Source organism: Podarcis cretensis, assembly GCF_951804945.1.
Source record: "Podarcis cretensis genome assembly, chromosome: 3".
In the NCBI taxonomy this organism is placed as follows: Eukaryota; Metazoa; Chordata; class Lepidosauria; order Squamata; family Lacertidae; genus Podarcis; species Podarcis cretensis.
The window spans coordinates 6,982,043-6,999,975 of record NC_137172.1 but is presented as its reverse complement, the minus strand read 5'-3'; the positions used below and the strand labels follow the sequence as shown (position 1 = coordinate 6,999,975).

General features: G+C 40.4%; 1 protein-coding gene across 2 annotated transcripts in view; it reads left to right on the top strand.

Moving 5' to 3' along the window:
• The window catches only part of LOC307211811 (uncharacterized protein), a 198,677-nt gene that overhangs the window by 38,249 nt on the left and 142,495 nt on the right, over positions 1–17,933 (top strand). The window contains exons 1-2 of one of the 2 annotated variants that reach the window (XR_013836586.1): positions 15,659–15,893; positions 16,839–16,955. The exons of the other annotated variant lie outside the window; for it this stretch is intronic. The gene's annotated coding sequence lies outside the window, so the exon portion shown is untranslated. Of the gene's footprint in view, positions 1–15,658; positions 15,894–16,838; positions 16,956–17,933 lie in introns of those variants that run through there. 2 annotated transcript variants of the gene reach the window in all.

Below are 17,933 nucleotides of genomic sequence, written 5' to 3'. Positions count from 1 at the left end.
TTCTCCATGAACTCTCTCTCCCCCCCTGCTGGTTCCTTCCTCTGCATCCGAGGGTCTCCTAGCCTCCGTGAGCCCCTCCACCACCTGACTCTCCGATGGCAGTTCCCTGACAACATCTGCCAATCAGAATTACTGCTGTTCTGAGCTTCAGAAATCCCTTGCCATTTGCGCCCTCTCCGAGAATGCTATTTTCTGTAATCTTCCCAGTAGTGTTGCCAATGTGTATAGCTCAGCTCACACCCAACTGTGCTGGCTATAGTCTTTCTCAGCTCCCAGCCAGGTGAGGAGGGGGTAAGGCCCACCCATTTGCCCAGTGGGCACCATCTCTTCATTGGCTATACTCATGGGGTCCTGAGGTGGCAACTGTGGGCATTCTTTAACAAAGAAACTTGCTGGGGTAGGTCTACAATAGAATCCTTCATCAGATTTTTACTCTTCATAGATCCAGGAACTCTGGAATTAGGAAGAACTTGGGGATCATGGACACTAACTTTTCCAAATTCCCAGCAATATAAATGACCACCATGGAACCTGCCTTCTTGCTCATTCTGCATCCTGAACATTGCTGCTTTTGCAAAAGCCATGTATTCAATTTCAATTTCAATATTAAATATATTGTTAAACACTTTCCTCCTCCACCACCCCTTTTTAAGCAGCCAGATAGGAGAGGGAGCAGCCAATTCATGCTGTTGTTCCACCTACAGCAGTTTCTCAGGGTCTCTGGCAGGGGAAATACCTGGGATTGAAGCTGGGACCTTCTGCATTTCAAGCAGCTACTCCCTTCCTGTGCCCTCTTACCTGCAACAACATGGAAGAGGATGAAGACCAGATAGAGGAATCCCAGGTAGAGGAATCTCATGGCAGCAGTTTCCTGTGAGATCTCTGCCAAAGGGAAGGCACTCTAAGGCAGAAGGAAGTTGAGTTTGGATGGAACAAGGAGGTTCTCTCTACATATGTACATACATATATATATATATATATATATATATATATATATATATATGTGGGGACCTGAAACTCTGACCATCGCAGGCTAGGCTGGGGGGGGGGGCGTAAGGAAAATCTTACACCCTCCGAGCCCAGACACCTCAACTTCCATTTTTTAAAAAAATAATATTTATTAAAATTTCCATTAAAAAAGGTTACAAAATTGATGAAAACAAAAAAACAAACAAACAAAAAATAGAAATTACAGAAAAAATAAAAACAATTTAAAATAAATCCCTCTTTCTATCTCTTAAAGTTCATTTACTCATTTTCATGACTTCCTTACACCTCCCTTTTTTGTATTCCAGTTCAAATAGTTAATTCAGCAAATCCTTACCCTCTTTGTTTTATCTTATTTCTTGATCAATTTTTACATATTTCTGTTTAACCTTATTACTAAAACCGCTTCGTTTCATTCCAACGTCATTTTAACATTCAATAATTTTACAGTGTTTCTGTAAATAGTCATTAAATTTCTTCCAATCTTCTTCCACCGACTCTTCTCCCTGGTCTCGGATTCTGCCAGTCATTTCCGCCAATTCCATATAGTCCATTACTTTCATCTGCCATTCTTCCAGAGTGGGTAAATCTTGTGTCTTCCAATACTTTGCGATAAGTATTCTTGCTGCTGTTGTAGCATACATAAAGAAAGTTCTGTCCTTCTTTGGCACCAATTGGCCAACCATGCCCAGGAGAAAGGCCTCTGGTTTCTTCAAGAAGGTATACTTAAATACTTTTTTCAATTCATTATAGATCATCTCCCAGAAAGCCTTAATCCTTGGGCATGTCCACCAAAGGTGGAGGTTCTCTCTACTTATAGTGTTGCAGTGCCAAATCCGGTAACTGTCAGCATAGCATCTGAACCCTCCAGGCCCCTTTCTCTTAAATCACCCTAAGCCATTTATTTATCTTGCACATCATCCTAAGATTTACCCACACAATCACCTTTCTCATATATTGACAATCTGTCCTGTGCTCCAGGCTACAAACAGGTATTTCGTGCAACTCCCAGCATCCAAACTCTTCTCTCTTAACTCATCCTATGCAATTTTTCATCTTGGAGAACTTCCTAATATTTACCTGCAGAACAGCCTTTCTCCTGCTGTTTTCTTTCCATATCAGTTAACAGATTTCCTGTCATCTCACAAAAGCTGCTGCCAGCTTCACAGAGCCTGGATAGAAAGGAAGTGGAATTTCGGGTGAGAGCTCAGCTGTAATGCAGTTTGATACAACCTCTTTGGGTTGGACTGTTCAGTTTGATTGCAGTAGCCATACCTACCAAGAAAGAATCTTTTCAGTGTGCTTTTCTCCTGGTCTGTACCTTTTTGGATGCATTTAGCTTAACATGCTTGTTTTTGTGATTCATGTAGTTTTATGTCCATTGCCGCCATTATAGGCTTCCCACACAAACCCCCACATAAATCAATGACTTCATCCCATCATTCATAAGCTATAAACACAAGCAAGAACAAGAAATGTAAGAATTAACAAAAAGAAAGAAACCACCAAGAAGATATAAGGAGACAACTCTTAGCAGAAACATTGTTTAAATTGTTTTGATCAGTTGTACTCTGCTTTTCAGTCAAAAGGTTCCCAGAGTGGCTTATGTACAATTTAAAAAACAAAAAACAAAAAAGAAACATGGCACAGGAAGGGAAAAGGGAAACAAAAACCTGAACTGCTTACCAATTTGTAGACAAGAGTCAGCTTAACCTCCAGCAAAAGCAGATGCCATGAGCCCTACTTCCTATCTCTTCCCAAGAGACAATCTGGTGGAGCGGTCCATTAGGAGGTCCATCTTTCCTGCTCTGCTTGCATCTCCCCTGGGCGCCTGTGCACTTTCCTTCCTTGGAGGTTTATAAGCAGAGGTTGGATGGTCATCTGTCATGGATGTTTTAGCTGAGATTCCTGCATTGCAGAGGTTGGAGTAGATGAGCCTTCGAGTCTCTTCATGAGAAATGTGGCTTTTTCAGATGGTTTTTTCAGAATAAATAGTGCTTTTAATTATTGCTTTTTTGTAAAGGTCATAAGGCCATAAGGATGCAACAATTAGGGATTTTTTTATCCGGGGGCCTTTTAACATGATTTGTTTTTGTGGGTTATTTATAGGGTGCTGTATCTTTAGGAGCTTCTGGCTTAAGAACTCTAGCAAGAAGAACAAATGTTTGCATGCTTCAATAAGTTTGTCCTTGGAACCTAGACATGAAACCTGCTTTCACCTGTGGCTAAAAACAACTTGTGGTTAAAAGTGCTTGTGAGGGAGTCTTACAAACAGGGGAATTTTAGGATTGTAATCAGGCGGTTGTGAAATCTGTGACCTCTGAGCACAGAGGAGGGGCTTACACTCGGACAAGGAATATATACATGTGTTTTGTTGAAACGAGGTGTGCCTGCTTTGGTCATCTATCTTGCAAGTATTTATTTTTTATTTTTGTGATCACTAAAATAAATATATGCTGCTTCATGGAGTTTGCTCAGAATTAATTTCAAGGGTCCCAGGTGGGACCTGTGTTTTTATATCTCACCCCTTCCAACACTGCAATTCTATCATTCTATGATTCTAAGAAGATTTGTTCCCAGGGGCAGTGCCCAATCTGTGATTAAATACATGTGAAAACAGTAGTGATACCCTTAGGCTGAGGGAACTGCTCCTGTTGTTGAAGAGCAGGGGAAGAAGTTTCATTTTTCTGTCATTTATATCTCACCTTTTCCTCCATGGTGACTTTGTTTCTTTTTTTAAAAAAAATAATAATATTTATTCCAGTTTTAAAGATTACAAAAAGAAAACACTAAATTAAGCAAGAAAAAACAAGACAATACATCACCATGAATACAGACAAGCAAAAAATAAAAAACCCAGAAAAATACAAAAAAGAAAAAACAAAAAAACAAATCAAACCTTCCCATAACTTATTTTTCATTTGCTTGTTTCCTTGACCTCCTCACACCTCCCTTTTTTGTATTCTAGTTCAATTAGATATTTCAGCAAATCCTTTCCATCTTTGTTTTTATCCTAATAATTTATCCTAACATACTGTAATTTTACACTCTCTTCTTTCACCAATTAACTATCCATTTTTACTTAATCCTTTATATCATTTCTGCTAAAACCACATAACTTCATTCCAACATCCTTCTAACATTCCTTAATTTTACAATGTTTCTGTAAATAAACTTTAAATTTCTTCCAATCTTCTTCCACCAACTCTACTCCTTAGTCTTGGATTTTGCCAGTCATTTCCTCCAGTTCCATATAGTCCATCACCTTCACCTGCCATTCTTCCCGGGTGGGTAAATCTTGTGTCTTCCAGTACTTTGCAATAAGTATTCTTGCTGCTGTTGTGGCATACATAAAGGAAGTTCTATCCTTCTTTGACACCAATTGGCCGACCATGCCCAGGAGACAGGCCTCTGGTTTCTTCAGAAAGGTATATTTAAATACCTTTTTCATTTCATTATATATATATATATATATATATATATATATATATATATATATACAATCATATTTATTAAAGTTTCAAAAGAATTACAAAAATGAAAAAAGAAAAAGAAAACAAAAAATACAAAATAGAGAAAAAGTAAAAAAGCAATTAAAAATATTTCAATCTTTCCATATCTTATCTTTCTTTTACTTATTTCCCTGACCTCCTCACACCTCCCTCTTTTGTATTCCAGTTCAATTGTTGTTTCAGCAAATCCTTACCCTTTTTGCATTTATCTTGATACTTTATCGTAATATATTATAGCTTTACATTTTTACATGTTAACAATCCATTTTTACGTACCCCTTAACCACCTTATTGCTAAAACCACCTAGCTTCATTCCAACCTCCCTCTAACATTCCTTAATTTTACAGTGTTTCTGTAAATAGACTTTAAATTTCTTCCAATCTTCTTCTACCGACTCTTCTCCCTGGTCTCGGATTCTGCCAGTCATTTCCGCCAGTTCCATGTACTCCATCACCTTCTCCTTCATTTCATTATAAATCATCTCCTTTTTCCTTTCATTATAAATCATCTCCCAGAAAGTCTTAATCCTTGAGCATGTCCACCAAAGGTGAAAGAATGTACCTTCAATCTCTTTACACTTCCAACATTTATTTTCGGGCAAATGATAAATTTTTGCAAGCTTGACTGGCGTCATGTACCACCTGTAGATCATTTTCATTATATTCTCTCTTAAGGCATTACATGCCGTAAACTTCATACCTGTGGTCCATAACTGTTCCCAGTCAGCCATCATAATGTTATGTCCAACATCTTGTGCCCATTTTATCATAGCTGATTTTACCGTTTCATCCTGAGTGTTCCATTTCAACAGAAAGTTATACATTCTTGACAAATTCTTAGTTTTGGGGTCTAACAGTTCTATTTCCAATTTTGATTTTTCCACCTGAAAGCCAATTTTCTTTTTTTTTTTATAATTTTTTTTATTGGATTTTCACATTTTATAAACACAGACACACACAAACAAAAACAACACATATAAGGTTTCATGTCCTTACTTTCCTAACCCCAGTTCTTGACCTCCCCCCACCCCCCCTTCATACATCCTAATTTAATTAAATTAACTCAGCAAGCTCATATCTCTCATCCTTAACATATTGTTGTTATATAAGTATATTTTTTTTAAAAAAAAAAAATACTTGATTCATATTACTTGGCCAAATTTTACTTATCCAATTTTCATATAAATATTAAATCCTTTTCTAAGGTCGACCCAAATTCCTTCCACGAGTTTCCCTTTTATCTTAAAAATAGGTCATACTAATCAAACACAAAAATCATGAGAATTTTAAAATTCTGTTCTTCCCTCCCCCCCCCCGCCCCGGTTTCTGTCCCTTCCCAAATGAACGTCCACAAAAACAGTTTTTAGCCTGGATTCCTCACATCTGAGGCCTTCAAGTCTCTGTCAGTCTTTCTCTGCCGATTTTGTTGGTAGCCCTCTTTGTTGGTCATCGGGTCTCGAAGGAGTTCTAGCTCAGTCTCATCAGATTTTCTTCCATCCAAAATACTTGGTAACAACTGCTGCGAAAGGTCAACTAATCTTCCATACTCAAAGAGGAAGCCCCAATCATATTTCTTGTTTCTTTTAAATTCAAATATTCCAAGTGTTCCGGGGGCTTCCTCCCTCCTCTCTCGCATCTTTCGCAGATTTGTAATCCAAAAGTCTTCTTCTTTATGTTCTAACAGTGTAGGCTTCTGTTTGGTACTCTCCATCTGTACATGCTCCACTCCTTGTTCCCTCTCCTCCTGTTCCAAAGTTATCTCTTCTAATTCAGCTGCAGATTTTTTTCCGGTCAAGTCCATTGTGCATTCAGCAGAGTCACTTATTTTAGAATTCAAGATTATAAGTTGTTTACTCATAGCCGTAGTCTGCTCCTGCAAAATTCCCACGAGAAAGAACATTCTTTCTATCTCTGCCTGTAATTTTCCATCTGCAGCCATTGTAGTGTTTCAATGTTTCCCCTAGGGGGATTCTAGTTGCCTAATAGTCCTTTCCCAACAGTCCGTTACTTTGTTATTTCACTACTTTGTTCCCAACCTCTTTAATTCAAATGAAACAAATTTAGTCCAGAGAAGTGTTAAATAATAAGATTTTTAACTTTCACTGCCCGTTTGACAGCTCCTTTGACAGCTGTCAAACTCCTGTTCCTTTTTCTCCAGCTCACATACAGAACACTCCCGGGTCTGAGAGGGGGGGTTTAAACAAAAGCTTCCAAAATTCCACTCTTACACTCCAGCACGAATCTTCTTCTGTCAAACTCATGAAAATATTATCTTTTAAAAGAACACCAAAAAGAAAAAAAACTCTCCACCTTAGTTCTCCGATCCTTGCTTTAAATCTTCTGTAAGCAGGGGGGTGCGGACTTCCCTTTAGCACATCCCCCGATCGTGCCGAATTCAAAAGTAAAAATTTTAAAGTCCAAATTCCATTCTACTCACGGGTTAATTAAAGTCCGAATTTCAGGGAAGAAAGTCAGCGGTCTCCGGCCATGGCTCGCGGCTACGCTCCACTGCAGTAGCGGTCCACTCACAGCACCACACCGCTCCCCGTACCCTCTCCGCAGCCTTTAAAAAGGCTCTTCGTGGGTCGGGGGGTGCTTAAGGTGCCCGCCGAGTCACCAAGTCCGCAGGCTTCAGCGCCTGCGATTTCTGAGGGTCCCCGCGTCGCCGTCGCGATAGAACCCTTCTCCAGCGGAGCCGATTCCCTCCGGAGCTCGGAGGGAATCCGCCATTAACCAGATCGCGCTAACCCGGAAGTCCTGAAAGCCAATTTTCTTATCCAAATTGTAAGCCTCCATTATTTGGTAATAATGAAGCCAATCTCGCACTTTGTTTTTTAGTTTTTCAAAACTCTGCAGTTTTAATCTGTCTCCTTCTTGTTCCAAAATTTCCCAATATTTCGGCCATTTGGCCTCCATATTGAGCTTTTTCTGAGCCTTTGCTTCCATTGCTGACAACCACCTTGGAGTTTTGTTTTCAAGCAAATCCTTATATCTTATCCAGACATTAAACAGTGCTTTTCTGACAATATGGTTTTTATACGCTTTATGTGCTTTGACTCCATGGTGACTTTCTTACCTTCCTTATTCAATCCTCACAACAACCCTGTGAGGTAGGTAAGGCTGAGAGTGAGTGATTGGCCCAAGGTCACCCAGTAAGCTTCGTGGCTAAGGTGGGAGTGGAAGGAAGGCTGGTTTCCCAAGTCCTAGTTGGACCCTCAAAGCACGACATCAGCCTGCCTCTCATACTTGAAAACGCTATTCCAATGCTCAAATTCTCAAATTCATGGTTTTGCTTTGCACAAGAGGTCATCTCTCTTTTTTTTTAATAATATTTATTACTTTTAAAGCTTACAAAAAAGAAAAGGAAGAAAGAAGACAAAAAAAAGAACAAAAAAGAGAAAAAAAAATACAATACATAAATAATACAAAACACAACCTTAACACATTAAACTAACACAATAAACTAAACCAAACCAAACAAAAACAATTAAAAAACATACATCATACCTTTTCCATATTCTGTCTTTCATTCCCTTGTATCATTGACCTCCTCTCACCTCCCTCTTTGTATTCCACTTCCATTAATTGTTTCAGCAATTCCTTTCCATCTTTCTCTATTTTCTATCATATAAATGTCTTAACATATTTTTAATCTTATTTCCATTAAAATTAGTATACTTACTTATTTTGTCCTAACTAGAATCTTGCATATTTAATGGGATGACCAACTTTTACAAGCTTCTGTTGCCTCTCAACCTGCTAACTACTTTGTCATTGGCCAACATTAGCAAGGGTCAGATTGGTCCTCCTTCTCTGCCAACGCTCCAGCTGATTCTTGAACCTTGTAAGGGTGCTGACACTCAGCTGCACCCAGCCACTTGGGTGGTGTACAAATCATAATTACTGCTCCTGGGATCTTTTCAGCACAGCCGCCAAGCCTAAATTTTACAGATTGCTAATGGAAGGGGAGAAAAATGAGCAGATAATGCACCCACAGACCCACAGACCTGCCGATTGAGTCAGCCTTCATTCCATTCTACTAAAGGTTCCCCTTTGTTTTCAACATCTGCCAATCAGAATTACAGCTGTTCTGAGCTTCAGAAATACCTTGCCATTTGTGCCCTGTCTGAGAATGGTATTTTCTGGATTCTCCCCTGTAGTGTTGCTAATGTGTCTTGCTCAGCTCACACCCAACTGTGCTGGCTATAGTCTTTCACAACTTGGAACCCAAACGCTGCAAACCTGGAAGTAAGAGGTTCAGTTTGCGATCCTTTTTTCAGAAGCCAAAGATGCTTCGTTTCGAGTGTTATGCGTCCGTTTTGACTGCCACACTTTTGTTTTGAGTGCAACACTTCTGTTTTGAGTGTTATGCTTCCGATTTGAGTGTTGCACTTCCATTTTGAGTGTTACTCTGAGGTCTGTCTGTTTTTGCTACTTACTTTGTGTCTTGGTTTTTGTGGCTCTTTTTTTGTTCTGTTTTTGTGACTGTGTGTAACCCAGTTCAGCTACTGATTGACTGATTGTGTGACCGCAGTACATTATTTATTGTTTTCATTTTATGGATCAACGGTCTCGTTAGATAGTAAAATTCACATTAAATTGCTGTTTTAGGGGTTGTTTTAGAAGTTTGGAATGGATTAAACCATTTTGCATTACTTTCTATGGGAATGCGTGCCTTGGTTTTGGAACGCTTTGGTTTTGGAATGGACTTCCGGAACGAATTAAGTTTGAGAAACAAAGTACCACTGTACTGCAATTGCAGTTGCATCAGACTGCATTAAAGCAAATCTCCTAAACAACATTCCGCTTCCTTTCCATCCAGGCACTGTGAACGTGGCAGCTGATTCTGTGAGATGACGGGAAATCTGTTAATTGATATGGAATGGGAAAAACCGCACCCGAAGTACAGCACACGTTGTGATTGTTTGAGAAAGGATGTTCTTCAGGTATATCTTAGGAAGTTCTGAAAAGGTTCGCCATCCGGAACACTTACTTCCAGGTTTGCAGCGTTTGGGTTCCAAGTTGTTTGAGTACAAAGGCATTTTGGAACCAAGGTACCACTGTACCTACAAAGAAAGAATCTTTTCCATTGGCTTTTCTTCTGGTCTGCAGTTTTGGATTCATTTTTGCCTAATATGCTTGTTTCTGTGAGGCTTGTAATTTTATGTGCTCCTCCACTAATTTGTGCACCCTCCAAAACACACACACACACACACCATACAAATTAGTGGTTTTGTTCCATCATTCATAATAAAGAAACACAAACAAGAACAACAGATGTAAAATAAAAATAAAAATACAGAAATGAGAAAGGGGCCCAAGTATCTACAGTGGTACCTGGGTTTACATGCGCTTCAGGTTACATAAGCTTCAGGTTACAGACTCCGCTCACCCAGAAATAGTACCTCGGGTTAAGAACTTTGCTTAAGGATGAGAACAGAAATCGTGCTCCGGCGGCACGGTGGCAGCAGGAGGTCCCATTAGCTAAAGTGGTGCTTCAGGTTAAGAACAGTTTCAGGTTAAGAATGGACCTCCAGAACGATTAAAGTACTTAACCCGAGGTACCACTGTATTCTCTTAGTTAGTCAACAAAATCAGATGTGACAAGACACCTGTTAGTAGAAACCTTATTTATTATTAAATTGTTTATATCATTTATACCCTGTTTTTCAGGGGGGAAAGGCTTCCCAAGTGGTGTATGTGCAATCTCTTTTTTAAAAAAAATGGCACACAAGGAGGAAAGAACAGGGAGGGAAGAGGGAAACAAAAGGCAACTCAGACATTTTCAGTTGAATGTGGGGGAACCATTTGAAGCATCTGTTGTGTTGAGCTATTTCAATTGCTTTTGCTTGATTTGCACATTGCAAACAGCTGAAAGTCCTTAAATCTTGAGAGTAAACCTGATTTGCAATGGGGTTTGAATAATGTTGATTGCAACAGTTTAATTAACACTAGAAGCATATATACTTGATGTACTTCCAGGCATTGTACATAAGCCACTCTGGAAGTTTTTGGCTGAAAAGCAGAGTACAACTGATTAAACGAATTTAAACAATGTTTCTACTAACAGGTTTCTCCTCACATTTTTGGAGTCTTGTTTTTTTTAATAGAATTGTTGTTCTTCTTGTTTATATCTTTGGAATGATAGGATGAAGTCATTAATTTATGTGGTTGTTTGGGGGAGAATGGAGTCATAAAATGTACATAAAACTACATGCAACACAAAAACAAGCATGTTAAGCAAAATGCTTATTGTCTAGGAATTGGTAAGGAGATCTGGTTTTCATTTTCATCTTCCTTTCCTGTCCTTTTCTGCTTGTGTGCCATGTTTTGTTTTGGTTTTTAAATTGTATGTAAGCTACTCTGGGGGCCTTTTGACTGAAAAGCAGATTTGTTGTTGCTCTGTGGGACATACCAGGAGAGGCGGTCCCGTAGGTACGAGGGTCCTAGGCTGTATAGGGCTTTAAAGGTTAAAACCTTTGTTGTTGTTGTTGTTGTTATTTAGTCGTTTAGTCGTGTCCGACTCTTCGTGACCCCATGGACCAGAGCACGCCAGGCACTCCTGTCTTCCACTGCCTCCCGCAGTTGGGTCAAACTCATGCTGGTAGCTTCGAAGACACTATCCAACCATCTTGTCCTCTGTCGTCCCCTTCTCCTTGTGCCCTCCATCTTTCCCAACATCAGGGTCTTTTCCAGGGAGTCTTCCCTTCTAATGAGGTGGCCAAAGTATTGGAGCCTCAGCTTCACGATCTTTCCTTCCAGCTGATTTCCTTAAGAATGGAAAGGTTTGATCTTCTTGCAGCCCATGGGACTCTCAAGAGTCTCCTCCAGCACCATAATTCAAAAGCATCAATTCTTCGGCGATCGGCCTTCTTTATGGCCCAGCTTTCACTTCCATACATCACTACTGGGAAAACCATAGCTTTTACTATACGGACCTTTGTTGGCAAGGTGATGTCTCTACTTTTTAAGATGCTGTCTAGGTTTGTCATTGCTTTTCTCCCAAGAAGCAGACGTCTTTTAATTTTGTGGCTGCTGTCACCATCTGCAATGATCATGGAGCCCAGGAAAGTAAAATCTCTCACTGCCTCCATTTCCTCCCCTTCTATTTGCCAGGAGGTAATGGGACTAGTGGCCATGATCTTCGTTTTTTTGATGTTGAGCTTCAGACCATATTTTGCGCTCTCCTCTTTCACCCTCAATAAAAGGTTTTTTAATTCCTCCTCACTTTCTGCCATCAAGGTTGTGTCATCTGCATCTCTGAGGTTGTTGATATTTCTTCTGGCAATCTTAATTCCGGCTATGGATTCATCCAGCCCAGCCTTGCGCATGATGAATTCTGCATATAAGTTAAATAAGCAGGGAGACAATATACAGCCTTGTCATACTCCTTTCCCAATTTTGAACCAGTCAGTTGTTCCATATCCAGTTCTAACTGTAGCTTCTTGTCCCACATAGAGATTTCTCAGGAGACAGATGAGGTGATCAGGCACTCCCATTTCTTTAAGAACTTGCCATAGTTTGCTGTGGTCGACACAGTCAAAGGCTTTTGCATAGTCAATGAAGCAGAAGTAGATGTCTTTCTGGAACTCTCTAGCTTTCTCCATAATCCAGTGCATGTTTGCAATTTGGTCTCTGGTTACTCTGCCTCTTCTAAATCCAGCTTGCAATCCTGGGAGTTCTCGGTCCACATACTGCTTGAGCCTTCCTTGCAGAATTTTAAGCATAACCTTGCTAGCATGTGGAAAAGCAGAGTACAACTGATCAAAAGAATTTAAACAATGTTTCTACTAACATGTTTCTCCTCTCATCTTCTGGGTGTTGTTCTTGGTTGTGCTTATAACTTATGAATGATGGGATAAAGTAATTAATTTATGTGGGTATGGGGGGAAGCATATAATGGGGGCAATGTACATAAAACTATATGCATCACAATAGCAAGCATGTTAAGCAAACTGCAACCAAAAAGGTACAGACCAGGAGAAAAGCAAACTGAAAAGATTCTTTCTTGGTAGGTATGGCAACTGCAGTCAAACTGAACAGTCCAACCCAAAGAGGTTGTATCAAACTGCATTACAGCCGAGCTCTTACACGAAATTCCACTTCCTTTCTATCCAGGCTCTGTGAAGTTGGCAACAGCTTTTGTGAGATGGCAGGAAATCTGTTAACTGATATGGAAAGAAAACAGGAGGAGAAAGGCTGTTCTGCAGGTAAATATTAGGAAGTTCTCCAAGATGAATCAATTGCATAGGATGAGTTAAGAGAGAAGAGTTTGGATGCTGAGAGTTGCACGAAATACCTGTTTGAAGCCTGGAGCACAGGACAGATTGTCAATATATGAGAAAGGTAATTGTGTGGGTAAATCTTAGGATGATGAATGATAAATAAATGGCTTAGGGTGATTTAAGAGAAAGGGGCCTGGAGGGTTCAGATGCTATGCTGACAGTTGCCGGATTTGGCATGGCAACACTATAAGTAGAGAGAACCTCCTTGTTCCATCCAAACTCCACTTCCTTCTGCCTTAGAGTGCCTTCCCTTTGGCAGAGATCTCACAGGAAACTGCTGCCATGAGATTCCTCTACCTGGGATTCCTCTATCTGGTCTTCCTCCTCTTCCATGTTGTTGCAGGTAAGAGGGCACAGGGAGGGAGCATCTGCTGGAAATGCAGAAGGTCTCAGGTTCAGTCCCAGGTATTTCCCCTGCTGGAGACCCTGAGAAACTGCTGTAGGTGGAACAACAGTATGAACTGGCTGCTCCCTCTCCTATCTGGCTGCTTAAAAAGGCGTGGTGGAGGAGGAAAGTATTTAACAATATATATAGTATTGAAATTGAAATTGAATACATGGCTTTTGCAAAAGCAGAACGTTCAGGATGCTGAATAAGCCACAAGGCAGCTTCCATGGTGGTCATTTATATTGCTGAGAGTTTAGAAGATTTAGTGTGCATGATCCCCAAGACCTTTGTAATTCCAGAGGGCCTGGATCTATGAACAGTAAATATCTGATGAAGGATTCCATTGTAGACCTAACCCAGCAAGTTTCTTTGTTAAAGAATGCCCACTGTTGCCACCTCAGGACCCCATCAGTATACCCAATGAAGAGATTGTTTCCCCTGGCCAAATGAGTGGGCCTTATCCCCTCCTCACCTGGCTGGTAGCTGAGAATGACTTACAGACTTGAGAGAGAGAGGGGGCTTTGCAGTCCCTAATATAAGGCTCTACTATGAGGCAGTGTGTTTATGCTGGATAAAGGACTGGGCCACCCTAAAGAACACAGATTTATTAGACCTAGAGGGTTTTAACATCAGGTTTGGCTGGCACGCCTATATGTGGCAGGGGAAAGGTAAGGTCCACAGAGGTTTTTCTAATCATGTCATTAGAGGCTCACTACTTGAAGTGTGGAATAGGAATAAAAATCTGATTGAAACAGGCACTCCCTGGTGGCTCTCCCCGATTGATATTATTAAAATAAAAAAAGTAAATATGACTGGTGAAAGGTGGACGTATGAAGATCTCCTAGTTAAAACAGAAGAGGGATGGAAACTTAGACCATACGAGGAAATGAAGGAAAAGATTAAGGAATGGATACAAATCCACCAAATTAACGCCCTTTGGAGTGAACATAAAAAATCAGGTATGAGCGAAAAAAAGTCAAAATATCAGGTAGAAATACTAGAAAGTAATAATAAAATTCTTTCTAAAATGTACAAGCAATTACTGGACTGGGATACCAAAGATGTACAGGTGAAAGGAGCTATGGTTAAATGGGATAGAGACCTTGGTCACAGTGTGGAATATAATAAATGGCAGACACTTTGGAAGCGGGGTATGAAGTTCACGGCATGTGCTGCTCTCCGAGAAAATTTAGAAAAAATGATGTATCGTTGGTACCTAACCCCGGCAAAACTGGGGAAGATGTATAAAACCGGAGACATCACATGCTGGAGGTGCAAAGTAAAGGTAGGGACTTTTTTTCATATTTGGTGGACCTGTGACGAGGTGAAAAAATTCTGGGGACAAATATATGAGGAATTGAAAAAAATATTGAAGTATAATTTCCCTAAAATTCCTGAGGCGTTTCTCTTAGGTATGATTGGTGAGGAGATAAAGAAAGTGGATCAAACCTTTATTCAGTATGCCATGGCGGCGGCTAGAATTTTAATAGCGCAAAATTGGAAATCCCTCAATATGCCCACGATCAGAGATTGGCAAGTGAGACTGCACCAGTATATAGAACTAGCGAGATTGACACAAAGAATTAGGCATCATAATAGTATAGAAATAAAAAATGAATGGAACAAATTTACAAGTTATATGGAGGTTAATTTTGGAATTAATAATTTAACAGCAGACGGTATTTAACACCTACTATGTTGTAGTATGATGGTATTAATAACTGCAGAAAGTGTATAAGATAAGATAACCCAAAACCGAGATGGACAGAGGTTTATTGTTTGTAGGTCTATAAGTTTGTAAGTCTTGTATTTTTCCTACTCTTTATATTTTTTATTTTTCTCTTTTTTCTTCTTTTTCTCTTTTTTCTTCTTCACTGGTGTTTGTTTTCCTTTTATATGCTTGGTATATGCTTGTTATTAACTCTGCTATATTTTTGTATGTGGTTTTTAAAATCTGTTCAATAAAGATCTTTTTAAAAATTTAAAAAAAAAAAAAAAAAGAGAATGACTATAGCCAGCACATTTGGGTATGAGCTGAGCAAAACACATTGGCAACACTACTGGGAAGATTACAGAAAAAACCATTCTCAGAGAGGGCGCAAGTGGCAAGGTATTTCTGAAGCTCAGAACAGCAGTAATTCTGATTGGCAGATGTTGAAAGCAAAGGGGGAACCTTCAATAGAATGGAATGAAGGATGACTTACTGGCCAGTTATGTGGGTCTGTGGGTGAATTATTTGCTATTTTTTCTCACCTTCCATTAGCAACCTGTAAAATTTAGGTTTGGCAGCTGTGCTGAAAAGATCCCAGGAGCAATAATCATCATCATAATGTTATGATTTATGTGCCACCCAAGTGGCTGGGTGCAGCTGAGTGCCAGCACCCTTACAAGGTTCAGGAATCAGCTGGAGTGTTTGCAGAGAAGGAGGACCGATCTGACCCTTGCTAATGTTGGCCAAAGAAACAGTAGTTAACAGGTTGAGAGGCAGCAGAAGCCTGTAAAAGTTGGCCATCCCATTAAATACGCAGGGTTCTAGTTTGGAAAAAAAGTAGTTGGCAACCCCTTTGCCCCCCTGAAATGAATTTATTTCCCTTCTCTTTTACACAGGGCAATTTATATGTGAACTAGCAGGAGGAACTTGCCATTATTCAGCAACTACAAACTGTGTCAATGGAGAAATTAAGGGGGTCTCCTGTGGCAGCAACGGAATCTGCTGCAGGGGTAAGTGATATCCACTGAGTTGTTTTGTTTTTGCAAAAGAGATAAATATGTAGTAAATAAATATATATATAAGGGTAAAGGTAAAGGACCCCTGGCAGTTAAGTCCAGTCGCAAACAACTCTGGGGTTGGGTGCTCAGCAAGCTTTACTGACCGAGGGAGCCCTCGTCTGACTGCAGACAATTTTTCCAGGTCATGTGGCCAGCATGACTAAGCCGCTTCTGGAAGAACCAGAGCAGCGCACGGAAACGCTGTTTACCTTCCTGCTGCAGTAGTAGTACCTATTTATCAACTTGCACTTTGACATGCTTTTGAACTGCTAGGTTGGCAGAAGCTGGGACTGAGCAAAGGGAGCTCACCCCATCATGGGGATTCGAACGACGACCTTCCGATCGGCAAGCCCAAGAGGCTCAGCGGTTTACCCCACAGCACCACCCGCAACCCCATATATAAAGAAGATCCCCCCCCCCCAAATCAACCATTCTATGTAAAATTGATGATGTCAGTCAAATCAGGACTTCCCATGCCTGACAATCAAAATCTGTAAAACACCACTATGAGCTCACCAGCTGGCCTCGGGTAAACCAGGCTTTCACTCTCAGCCTCGATCTCCCATCGGTATTATGGGACATAATAATACTGACGTGCTGTTACAGAAGGCTTTGAATATGTATTTACTCATTGCATTTATCTCCCGCCTTTTTCTCCATGGAGCTCAAGGTGCCTTCTGTGGTTCTTCCTAATTTAATCCTCACAACGACCCTGAGAGGTCCAAGGAGACACTGTGAGCCTCATGATGGCGCTGGATTTGAAGGCTGGTCTCCCATTTCCTGGTCCAGGACCTCAGGCTCAATGCTCAAAACAAAACATCAGTCAAATGAATGTTTATGTTTTGCACAAGAAGTCCTTTCAAATAATGACAATTTAATTCCCTCTCTTTTGCACAGATGAAATTCCATTTTGTACATACTCGGGAGGATTTTGCCAGGCCCCAATCACTAAGAACTGTACCTTTGGAGAGATTACAAACATCTCCTGTGGTCGTAATGAACGCTGCTGTAGATGTAAGTGATACCTATCACTTGGTGGTCCCACTCGTGCAAATGTTTGCTAATTTTTAATCCTGTTTTCCTGATCTACATTCTACATCTTCACTGGACAATCCAGGGCTTTGCTTGTGCTAAAGGAAATAATCACTGATCAGTTTCTGGATCAGAGTAGCTGATAATACGCTCAGGGTATATTAATTTAATTTTTAGAAGTAAAAAGTTGGATTCAGTTTTGATGCAGCACTTCTAGGTTCTGGATCTTCTTTTAAGCATTAGAGCCTCAAGGTTTTCATCTGTGCACAGGGAATTTTGATGCCACAGATGTTCATATGGGTGCAAACTGTGCAAGCTGCTCTTCCCATGGGCAGTAAAAAATGGGGGCTCTGATCTAACTCTCCAAAATGTTAAGACAGTGCTGAGTAAGTGAGGATGAGCCAGCAGTCTGCTGCTGCTGCTGAAGGAACACAAATATGATTTGGCAACAAAGATTCCCACTTCATTCTGCACTCACCAGAACTCACCTGAAGCACAAAAATAATGTTGACCGGAGCATCAGTCAAATCAGGACCTCACATGCCTGACAATCCAAGTCTGTGAGAATCCACCATGAGCTCACCAGCTGGCCTATGGATAACCACACTTTCACTCTCAGCCTCGATCTCCCCATCAGCATTATGGGACATAATAATACTGATATTTTTTCATTGCATTTATATCCCAGGTTCTTCTCAAAGGAGCTCCAAGTGGCTTCTATGGTTCTTCTTAATTTAATCCTCACAACAACCCTGCAAGGCAGATTAGGCTCAGAGTGAGGGACTGGCCCAAGGCCACAGAGGGAGTCTCATGATGAGTCTGGATTTGAAGGCTGGTCTCCAATTTCCTAGTCTAGGTCCTCAGCCTCTCATACTTGAAAGTGCTATTTCAATGCTCAAAACAAAACGCCCGTCAAATTAACGTTTCTGTATTGCACAAGGAGTTCTCTCAAATAATGAA